Here is a 12022-nt window from a genome sequence, read left to right as displayed (position 1 = left end):
AACTACACCGAAATGAACCAAATTGCTCTATCTCGTGTGGTGTGCCCAATTGTTCACGATCATTCAGAAAGTTTACACCTTTAAGTCTCATTTATACAGAGATCATAAAGGATATCAGAGATCTGTGAAAGGTGCTCAATTTCAAGACAGGACATTGATTTGCCAAATAGAGTTTTGTCAGTTCAGATGTATAGGCCTCTGTTACGACCCTTCTAGGGGTTAAGGGTGCAATATTTAAAATGATGTTTGGCACCAGGAGATGTAACTAAATATATAAGCTTTCTTATGAGAGACACACAAGGCGGACTACGGTGAAAGGGATTTTACTGTGTGGGGGGTAGGGCTATTCACAAATATTAACAGACATTTCCAAACATAAAACACGCCAAGACACACAACCGAGACCAGTAAAAAAAAAAGGAGTGGTGCCGAAAATAACACAATACCCTAACTACGAATTTGTAATATAACTAACCAATTAACAATACAGAAAACAAAACTTGTCTAACTAACCTAACTGCGACCAGCAGTCATAAATAAAGGGGGCGACACCACCACTAAACTAATGTGCTTAGACAGAGCCCTTACCCTACGTGTCAACACGTGTATAGGGGCCCCCGGAACTTACCTAACACTGGTCTCTGAAGTGAACCAGGGAGGACAAAATTTTAGACAACACAACTCTCTCAAATAACACACACAATCTAGCATTTGCCCAAACACACCGCACAAATGAGGAAACGGAAGGCTCCTGCAGGAACGAAATGGGGATATTTTAAATTGAGAGCTGAGGCATGATTGGAGGAGACATGATTGCAGGAGGGAGTTGATTGGCGTATGGGGGGGATGAGCGGGAGAATTCTGATGGGGGATGACTAATGGGAATAACGAAGGGCGGCACAGGGACTCCTGCGGAAAAGACAGCAACCGAGAGAGAGCAGAACGAAAGAGGGGAGAAAAACGCACGCCCGCATCTCACACGCGAACGTAACACTCCCCCACACAAGAACAAACTAGTTAAAGTTTGTTCAATACACGATGACAGGGGAATACAATACAACAGTATACAAATCCCAAATCTAGTATCATGCACACACTAAACACGAGATAGCGCATCTGCTACCACATTGTCCTTCCCCTTCTTATGTTTAATCACAATGTTGTAATTCTGTACAATCAGAGACCAACGCATGAGGCGCTGGTTCTGGTTGTACATCCTATACAAAAAACCAATGGGTTGTGATCCATGTAGACGTCAATGGGCACAGAACTAGAGCCAAGATAGACTTCGAAAAACTGCAATGCTAATAGCAGCGCAAGCGCCTCCTTCTCAATGGTGGAATATCGTATCTGGTGCTTATTAAACTTCCGGGAGAAAAAACAGACAGGGTGATCAACTCCTTCCGCATCTTCCTGCAGAAGCATGGCACCAGCTCCCAGGGCACTCGCATCAACCTCTAACTGAAACAGTAGTGCGAAGTCTGGGGCAGCGAGCACAGGGGCACTACATAACAACGCCTTAACACTTTCAAAGGCATGCTGACAATCTGGGGTCCATTCAAAATGTTTAATCACACTGAGGGCACTAGTCAAAGGGGCGACAACCACAGAGAAGTTTCTACAAAAACTTCTATAATAACCTGCCATTCCGAGAAAACGGCGTAGTTCACGCCTTGTGGTGGGCGCAGGAAACTCAGCGCATGGCAGCAACCTTCGCTTCAACTGGACGGACCTGACCTCGACCCACCTGTTTCCCCAGGTAGGTTACGGTCGCTTTACCAAATTCGCACTTGGCCAGGTTCAGAGTGAGCGTTGCTTTGGCCAACCTGTCGAACACTATTCGCAATACTTGAATGTGATCGGACCAATTGTCCGACTTTACAACCAAATCATCCAAATAAGCAAAGCAATTAGGTACACCAGCTAGGACTGTATTCACCAATCGCTGAAAGGTGGCGGGGGCGTTGCGAAGTCCAAATGCCAAAACATTATATTGCAGAAAGTCATCTGGGGTGACGAAGGCAGAAATTTCAGAGGCACGGGGTGTCAAAGGAACCTGCTAATACCCCTTAAGTAGGTCGAGTTTAGTCACGAATTTTGCGGAACCAATGTTGTCGATGCAGTCCTCCATCCTCGGCAGAGGGTAGGAGTCTGGCACTGTAATCGCATTTACCTTGCGAAAATCTGTACAGAAACGTGCTGTACCGTCGGGCTTTGGAACAAGAAGACAGGGTGAACTCCAGGGACTGGAGCTGGGCTTAGCCAATTCATTGTCTAAGAGATACTGCACTTCCTGTTTCATAGCATCGTTACAGCAACGTAAAACGTTACAGCATTGATATGGTATGGATGTTGTCTAATGGGAACAGAGCCATTCAGGACGGAGTGTGGCACAGTGGGTAAGGAACTGCGCTTGTAACCGAAAGGTCGCAGGTTCGATTCTCGGGTAAGGACACTGCCGTTGTACCCTTGAGCAAGGTACTTAACCAGAATTGCTTCAGTATATATCCAGCTGTATAAATGGATACAATGTAAAGTGCTATGTAAAAAAGTTGTGTAAGTCGCTCTGGATAAGAGCGTCTGCTAAATGCCTGTAATGTAATGTAATGTAATTCACATCAATATCATGCTGCAAGACAGTTGTCTGAGAGGGGATGTCACCAAAAAGTGCCGGATACTCACCGATTAACTGAACTATATCACAGCACTGATTATCTAATAAATGAGCCAGATGGGAAGACAAGTTTAACAAGGACTCAGAATTTGTTAGTCTAGCGCACTGTTGAGGTGCGTTCCGAAGCACAAGACCATCTTCATCTTCTGCACAACATAGACGGAAGGTTATAAGGGCAGGACTAACAATAGAAACAGGTAATACCTCCTTCCCGTCCTCCGACGGGGGTGTCTCTCTAACATGATATGTTTTAAGCATATTAATGTGGCAAACACGAGACTGGCGCTTGCGGTCGGGTGTTCGGATTACATAGTCCGTTTCACTAAGTTTCTCTTCCACAGTGTATGGACCAGAAAAGCGAGCAGACAGAGCAGATCCAAGAATAGGCAGCAACACCAGGACCTGATCTCCCGGCTTGAAAGAGCGCACTACAGCCTTCTCGTCATAACGACGCTTCATAGTCCTCTGTGAGGAATAAAGTGCCTCTTTGGCAAGCAAGCAGGCATCGTGTAACCGCTCTTTAAACTGACTGACACAATCCAACACATTAGACTGGGAGGACGAGTCATCAGACATAAACTGTTCTTTTAAAACCTTCAAAGGACCTTGTACAGCATGTCCAAACAGCAGTTCAGCTGGACTGAACCCTAACGATTCTTGTACCGCTTCTCTCAAAGCAAACAATGCAAAGGGCACAGCCTCATCCCAACCTGTTCCCGTCTCCAGACAGTATCTGCGGAGAGCAGAGTGTTTGGTTCCACCGTTCCAGTGTACCCTGCGACTCGGGATGATACGCACTAGAAACTCGATGCATAATGGACAGAGAATGTAAGAACTGTTTAAAGTGCTTGGAAAGAAAATTAGTGCCTTGATCTGTCTGAATAATTTTTGGAAAACCAAATATAGAGAAAAATTTGGTCAGTGCTTTAATCACCGTTTGAGCCTTTCCCACTACAACACACTGGAGCAAAATAATTTTATCAGCCTCTGACCATTCTCAGTTTGCTGCTAGCCTTTCAAAAAGTATAAAGAAGGTATCCAAATCACGTTCATTAAATTTAGGAACCAATTTCAGATTGTGCACAGCGCTACTATGGACAGGTGAATGAGAATCCTCCCCTTCAACAGACAATACAGAGGCATCAAGGATGGACAGAGAATGTAAGAACTGTTTAAAGTGCTTGGAAAGAAAATTAGTGCCTTGATCTGTCTGAATAATTTTTGGAAAACCAAATATAGAGAACAATTTGGTCAGTGCTTTAATCACTGTTTTAGCGGTAATTGTATGCAGAGGAATAGCCTTAGGAAATCTGGTCGCTATACACATAATGGTAAGGAGGAATTGTTGACCAGATTTTGCCTTGGGGAGGCGTCCCACACAATCCACAATTACGTGCTGGAAGGGCTCGGAGAGGGGCCGGAGGAATAACCTGATTAGGAATAACCTGATTAGGTTTTCCAGTGATCTGACAAACATGACATGATCTACAGTGTTTCGCTACAGCATTTTTAAGTCCAGGCCAAAAAAAATGCTTTAGCACACGGTTATACATCTTTGTAACTCCCAAATGACCAGACCATGGGTTTTCATGTGCCAATGATAACACTTGCAGTCGGTAAGCAACGGGCACTACAATCTGATAAGTCACGCCCCACTCCATACCAGCAGCAACAGGAGAAGACCACTTCCGGATCAACATTCCATTGTCCACAAAATAAGCTACGGTCATCTTTTTGGCCGCTTCGGGTGTGACAGCCGCGTCAAAACACTGACGCAGTGACTGATCACACTGCTGAGCTGAAACAAGATTTTCACGAGTGACAGGCAGTACAAGAGAGGGCAATTCTGACTGTGGATTAATCGATTGCCTTTCTTTCGCCTCCTCCAGCTCACTCGGTAAGGTCTCAGTTTTAAGCATCTCGCTATGTAAAACTTTAGACTCAATTTCTGACTCATCAACATCACAAGGGGGTGCTAACACAGATTCTGATATAATTAATATCTTCCCCCTGCTTCCGTGCTTGGGCACGAGTGAGCACACAGGCCGGAAACACCTCAGACATGGCTTGGGACATGTTTTGGGCTGTTCTACAACCTCCGGGAGAGGACACACTTTACCACCAGCAATATCGTTTCCCATAATAAACGTCACGCCTACGACAGGCAGAGCAGAACACACAGCAACATTAAAACATCCTGAGGCCAACTCCGTGTCAACATGCACTCTGTGTAACGGAAGAGTTTTATACCCCATCTCAATTCCCTGAACGATCACATTCGCGCCACTGGAAGTTACTTCGGACACGGGCAACACATCAGCCAACATGAACGACTGTGACGCACCGGTATCTCGGAGAAACCGCACAGATTTTTGATCAGCCGGCGCACCAGGAAGAGATATCAGACCCTCGAAAATGAACGGCTCATACCCAGAGTCAGTTTTCTTTTCAGGGGCAATCAGGGGAGATGTCTGGGAGACTGTTCTAACAAAACCCGTGGGCTTGAGTGCTTGGGATGTTTTATTTTTGCTCTGCCATGCCCTGCAATCAGCAATACGGTGACCAGGCTTTTTACAAAAGAAGCACAATCGCTCCTCTCTTGGATTTACAAATCCGCTGCCAGTCTGGTTCATGACTGGCGATCTAGAGTGTGCCGAGCCTGTAAGCGTCTCACTCTGGGTATGGGGACTATTTGCACGGGGCCGAAAACCGCCAAAACCATGCTTATGGGTCAGTGCATAATTGTTAGCCATCACAGCAGCATCCATGGGCTTAAGTACGCCACGCTCGCTCAAATGAGTAGCGATTTGCTCTGACAGTGTTTTTAAATTGCTCTAGGACTAACAAATCACAAAGTTCCCCGTATGAAGTGGCTTTGGAGGATTTCCTCCAGCGATCAAGCTGGATTACCAAATCTCGCACAAACTCCACATGAGTCTGCTTGTCACCTCGTCTAAATGTTCTGAATTTTTGCCAGTAGGCTTCGGGGACCAATTCATAAGCCTTCAGAATTGCATCCTTGACTTGCTCATAGGACGCCAGGGTTTCCGTATCAAGGGCGGAAAATACCTCTTGAGCCTTTCCCAGTACAACACACTGGAGCAAAATAATTTTATCAGCCTCCGACCATTCTCGGTTTGCTGCTAGTCTTTCAAAAAGTATAAAGAAGGTATCCAAATCACGTTCATTAAATTTAGGAACCAATTTCAGATTGTGCACAGCGCTACTATGGACAGGTGAATGAGAATCCTCCCCTTCAACAGACAATACAGAGTCATCAAGTTTTCCTTCCGTAACCAAACTCAAGCGCTGATTTCGATAGGCCACCGCGTCTTTTTGTTTCTCCTCAGCTAAAGCCAATTCTCGGTCTTTGAGCTGTGCCTCATCCTTTTGTTTCACCTCAGCTAAAGCCAATTCTCGCTCTTTGAGCTTGGCATTAATTCTAGCAAGTTCAAGCTGCTTGTCATTTTCCAGCTGTATTTTCTTAAACTCCAATTCAGTGAGTCTTAATTTAAAATCAGCTTCCGTCATCTCTGTGGCCATCGTTTCCACTTTCAAAATCCCTCGCTCCACTGCGAGCTCAGTCAGATGCTGCCGAAGTTCAAAAACACTGTATCGCCCAGTACACAATTCTCTAGGCTCACCCCAATGACGAGCGAGTAGGACCAATTCCTCCCTCAAAAGAGAACGCAAGGTAGAAAAGGACGGACGAAGCAGAAACTCATTAACGCGTGGATTCTTATGCAACTCAGTGAAGCCTTTGCTACGGCTCGAATACATTCACTTTTTCACAAATCGGGCACAAGCCAACACCAAGAATCCATAAACTAAGAGAGAGAGTCATGCACACTAAATCTATAACACAGTAACAAACACCGTTTCCAAAATACCAATACGAAATACAAAGTACCAATACAGTTTCCGCCAACAGGTGACAGTAAAACGCCACTACACAACCAATATCTCACAAAATGGAGCCAAAACTCCCAGGGAAAAAAAAAATATATATATATACACTTCCCAGTTAATAGTCACGACCCTTCTAGGGGTTAAGGGTACAATATTTAAAATGATGTTTGGCACCAGGAGATGTAACTAAATATATAAGCTTTCTTGTGAGAACAATGAGAGACACACAAGGCGGACTACGGTGAAAGGGATTTTACTGTGTGGGGGGTAGGGCTATTTACAAATATTAACAGACATTTCCAAACATAAAACACGCCAAGACACACAACCGAGACCAGTAAAAAAAAAAGGAGTGGTGCTGAAAATAACAAACACAATACCCTAACTACGAATTTGTAATATAACTAACCAATTAACAATACAGAAAACAAAACTTGTCTAACTAACCTAACTGCGACCAGCAGTCATAAATACAGGGGGCGACACCACCACTAAACTAATGTGCTTAGACAGAGCCCTTACCCTACGTGTCAACACGTGTATAGGGGCCCCCGGAACTTACCTAACACTGGTTTCTGAAGTGAACCAGGGAGGACGAAATTTTAGACAACACAACTCTCTCAAATAACACACACAATCTAGCATTTGCCCAAACACACCGCACAAATGAGGAAACGGAAGGCTCCTGCAGGAACGAAATGGGGATATTTTAAATTGAGAGCTGAGGCATGATTGGAGGAGACATGATTGCAGGAGGGAGTTGATTGGCGTATGGGGGGGATGTGCAGGAGAATTCTGATGATTGACAGCGGGGATGACCAATGGGAATAACGAAGGGCGGCACACGGACTCCTGCGGAAATGACAGCAACCGAGAGAGAGCAGAACGAAAGAGGGGAGAAAAACGCACGCCCGCATCTCACACGCGAACGTAACAGCCTCCATCTGAAAGATTTCATTTGTCATTTAAAGGGTTATTTGCAAGGGTTATTTGCAAAAAATTGGTTGCCCTATTAGGGGATGTGAAAAAAAAATTGTTGTGAAATCTTCATTTGCATCTCATATATCCAGAGCACATAAAAACAGTTCTGCTGAACATTTACACAAGAGAGAACTGGAAACACAAACTGAAAATGTTACTCAGACCACTGATATGTCTATGACGCAGGATGGCTATTCTGAGGACCCAGAGCCAGATATTCCCCTTAGTACTGTTGATGAAGATCTCTTTTTAAATAATTTGACACTGTTTTATTTGAAACTTGACGCAAAGTTTCTGTTACCTACTTCAGTAATTCAGACTATTATTGAAGAATTTCAAGAAATTCATGTACTTGCCAATTCACATTTGCTCTCAAAGCTCAGTGAAAAGTTAATTGTACATGGAATTTCTGAGAGTATCATTGAAAATGTAATTGAGGAGCTTAAAAAGGAGGATCCCCTCAAGGCCTGCAATAGTGTTTTACAAACAGATCAGCGCTGTAAGGCTCTCTTTAAAAACAATTTCAATTATGTTGAACCTGTGCCCTTGTTCTTAGGCAGTAACGACTCTGGGAAGGAGTGTTTTCATATCATATCCAGCTCGTACTTCTGTGTAGAGAGCAGGATTTTAAGTATTTTGGACAGGGATTCGTTCTGAACCAATTGGAAAAAGATCTCAAGGATCTGGAGGACATTGGCATTGTTTTCGGGGATGGATGGGTTTTGAGAGGTGCTTTATGTGCCATAGCTGGGGACAATCTCAGATCTCAGAGCATTGGAGGCTTTGTGGAAAATTTTAGTAGAAGTACCTATTTCTGTCGATATTGAGACCTTGACAGGGAAACATTTCCATGTAGTCCACTGTCAACAGGTTCAACAAGAACTATCCAGTCCTATCAGCAACATGTACAAGACGTAGAGGCTAGTGACATAGACAGTGTACGGGGTGTCAAATTTGACTGTATATTCCACCAGCTTCGGTATTTCTATATATGTCAGCCTGGACTGCCTCCATGCCTTGGGCACGACCTGTTCGAGGGCATTGTGTCTTTTGACCTTTCACTGTTTATTAACCATTTAGTGAATAAGGAAATTTTTTACATATTTAGAGTTGAACAGATCCATCGGCCAATTTAAATACCTTGGAAATGAAGCAGATGACAAACCTCTGGAGGTCAGCCCAGGCAGTGAGAAGCTTAGTGGACATGCAGTCCAAAATTGGTGTCTGTTGAGAGTACTTCCCCTCTTAGTCGGGGACAGCGTAAAAAATCCAGAAGATAATGGTGTATGGCAGTTGCTTTTGCTCCTAAGACAAATAGTTTATGTATGTGCGCTAATAATCACTGCAGATCAGGTGGCATATCTCAAAATCCTGATTGATGAATATATCAATTTCAGAACTGAAACATTTCCGGACCATCCCCTCAAACCAAAACACCACTATCTGTGTCATTACCCTGAGCTTATTATACGGTTTGGACTTCTCATTCGCCTGTGGACATTAAGGTTTGAAAGTAAGCATACTTATTTCAAACAGTGTGCAAGGAAACTTCACAACTTGGAACTCTAGCTGAGAGACACCAACTCCGTCAAGCCTACTTAAGTGCAGGCAGTATATTTCCACCTCTTATTCAAGTAGACAATGGAACTGAATTCCATGACAGGGGCTACAATGAGAAGATCAAGGAGTCAGTTGCTGCATTTGATTTTACATTTGATGCCACAATTGCTACTAATGATATCACAATCAAAGGCACAAAATACAAAAAAGGAATGTATGTTGTGACTGGAAAAGATGAGGGGGGAATTAAGCTGATACTGGTTAATTATTATTCTGCTGTTTATTTTATTTTATAGAAGCAGCAGGCTGTGCAGCTAGTTGATTTGGTTGTTCATTGCCTAACAGAAGTAGTCCAGGACTCAAACTTTATCTGCATTAAGCATGACCTACTTGATTATTACCCCTTAGTCGAGTACAGGGTGTTTGACATGTCAATGCTAATCCTTCACCAATCTTTCCCTTATTTGTAGAGCCATGTCAGTGTTAGGAGAGGAGATCAGAGAGGCTGTGTTATCAGTGTTACCAGGTTTGCCTGAGCAGACACTTTCATCCCTCCTGGAAAAGCTGGCAAGTGTAGGGGTACAGTGCAAGTCGGACCTTCAATTTGTTCAACAAGAGCATCTAATGGAGCACATCAGACCAATACAGTGTCGCAAACTACTCCTTGCTTGGAGATGTGAAGGTAGTGTATGAAGACGTTTTTAAAAATTTAACCTTAATTAAAAAATTAAATTAATTTTTTTTTTTAATGAACATATTTCAAGCAACTAAGATTTTACTTCCAGGACAAGCAAGAAGTGCCACACTCACTAGCTCCTCAGAGGCCATTGACCCATCATCTTTGGACTCAGCAAGTAGTCCTTTGCCACATTCATTGTCCACGCCCAGCACACCCTCAACCACCAGCTCAACCAGCTCAGTAGACCTAGAAATCTGGCCTCACAGTTTTCGCATCCCATGGGAGAGGATGCCACTAAAATTAAGAACAGCAATTGCCACAGGGAGACGACCTACACCGGCAGACCGTAAAGCAATGATTAGAATCACTGTGGATGAAATGAGACTTGTTGAGTTAAATCCAACCAGAGCAGATTGCCACACAATAGCCAAGAACATTGTGAAACAGTACCCAAGAAGTTTTGCAGATGCACTGAAAGATGGCGCTATAATTGGGAGTGGCTATGCATCACTTGTAAACCAGCTAAAAACTTGCATTGAACACTTGAATTGTGATAACGTACTGGCCCGACGCAGGAAGCAGAAAAGGCTTTCAGGCACGCAAACTGTGAGCAATACAAGAGCGCCATCTGACCAGTATGGCTGCGCCAGGTGGCAGCATGACTGTCCCTCAGAAGAAACAGAAGATCGTCTGGAGGAAAAGCGGAAGGAAATGGAGGAGCTTTATTCATGTGAGGGGCCAACAGGAGCTGAGAGAGGACAGCTTTCTGAGCTAATGCAAGCAACATACTACCTGCAGCGCCGTACTATCAATGCTAGCCCAGCACCATCGATAGCTGAGCTGAAGAGTAAGTGGCCATACCTTTTCATACAGAAGGAACTATACAATCACTTCAAGCTACTCACAGACATCCTAGAAAAAGTGGATGCAGCAATGGAAGAAAAAGGAAAGATGATCGTGCAATACTTTCGCCATAAACCAACAAACTAAGAGGTTCGGCACATCTTGTCAAGATTTGACGAATGTGGAACAACCGCAATTGGCCCATCAGTAGTCCTGCACATTTTAAAGAAAAGATGGCCTCACTCATTCTACAGGCTGACGTAAGTGCTAATCTTAATCTCTTATGTAATATGAAGTAAAATGTTTTATGTATTTAAGAAGTTTAACACTTATGCTGTTATTAATTCCAGTGGCTAGGTTCAAACTATCAACCTGAAACTACAGTTTGTTGTTTTATGCGTTTCAAGTATCAGCCACAGCTGCAGATGTGGAGAGATTGGTTCCCCTTCCAGACTCACCCGGATTGATTGTTCAAGGTACACCAATAAGACTGTATGAGCAATGGTTTTATGACAGGGCCATACAATAACACGTTTCACAGGGATAGCCTACCTCCAGTGATTCAGAACCTTATTCGGTATATGATATTGTTGAATATTTTCAAAAGGAAGAACAGAGGAGCCCACGCTCATATAAATATTTTATTAATGCATAAGGGTATCCGCAGGTCCTTAAAAAGACTTAAAATGTCTTTATTTATTAATTTATTTCATTTTTTGTCAGAATTAGTCAAATTCCAAGGCACTCTGGTATGAGCGACAAAGATCCTCGGGGAGACCCTTCTGGACCCATACTTCAGATTAGCTAGCTCAATGTGCGGCTCTCGCTGGCGATGACCATACTCCCATGTGGCAGGACCTGAGCATGAACCTATGTCCTGGGGCAACTATGAGCCAAAAGGCATCATATTAGACCACTACACCAACACGCCACCTCTTTTCCATTAATTTGTTGTTTAGGCCTACAGCTGTATCTACACAACTAATGGTTTGGGATGTGGATTGGGTGGTCTATGCTTTTAAAAAGGTGAGAACATTCTGTAAATGTTTTGCAACTGATATTTAATATGTCAATATGTCTGGACCTCTTCAAACTAGGATCAGTAACCACAAGACCACCATCCCAGGAAGGATGAATACTCATCAGTATTGATGAAATACAGACTTGAAATATAGTTAACAAATAACAATACATCCAAAATGGTGCATCTCATCTCATTAACATTGCCTAATAGTGCCTTGAAAATAACAAGAAGTACCTAGTACAGAAGGTTGCTCGAAGGAGTAGGGCTGGATCGTTTTGAATTCGGAATTGTTGAGTGAGTATTCAACTTCAATACTAGGCTCTGTAGGGAAGCTAGAAACATAATCACTGCT

At 43.4% G+C, this 12022-nt stretch overlaps 1 pseudogene; it reads left to right on the top strand.

Moving 5' to 3' along the window:
- The first annotated feature begins 9872 nt into the window (after window positions 1–9872).
- Window positions 9873–10910, top strand: LOC118235893 (annotated as a pseudogene).
- Window positions 10911–12022: the final 1112 nt, after the last annotated feature.

Source organism: Anguilla anguilla, chromosome 9 (assembly GCF_013347855.1).
Source record: "Anguilla anguilla isolate fAngAng1 chromosome 9, fAngAng1.pri, whole genome shotgun sequence".
Taxonomy (NCBI): Eukaryota; Metazoa; Chordata; class Actinopteri; order Anguilliformes; family Anguillidae; genus Anguilla; species Anguilla anguilla.
The sequence above is the reverse complement of the archived record's forward strand: the minus strand, read 5'-3'. Positions and strand labels throughout refer to the sequence as shown.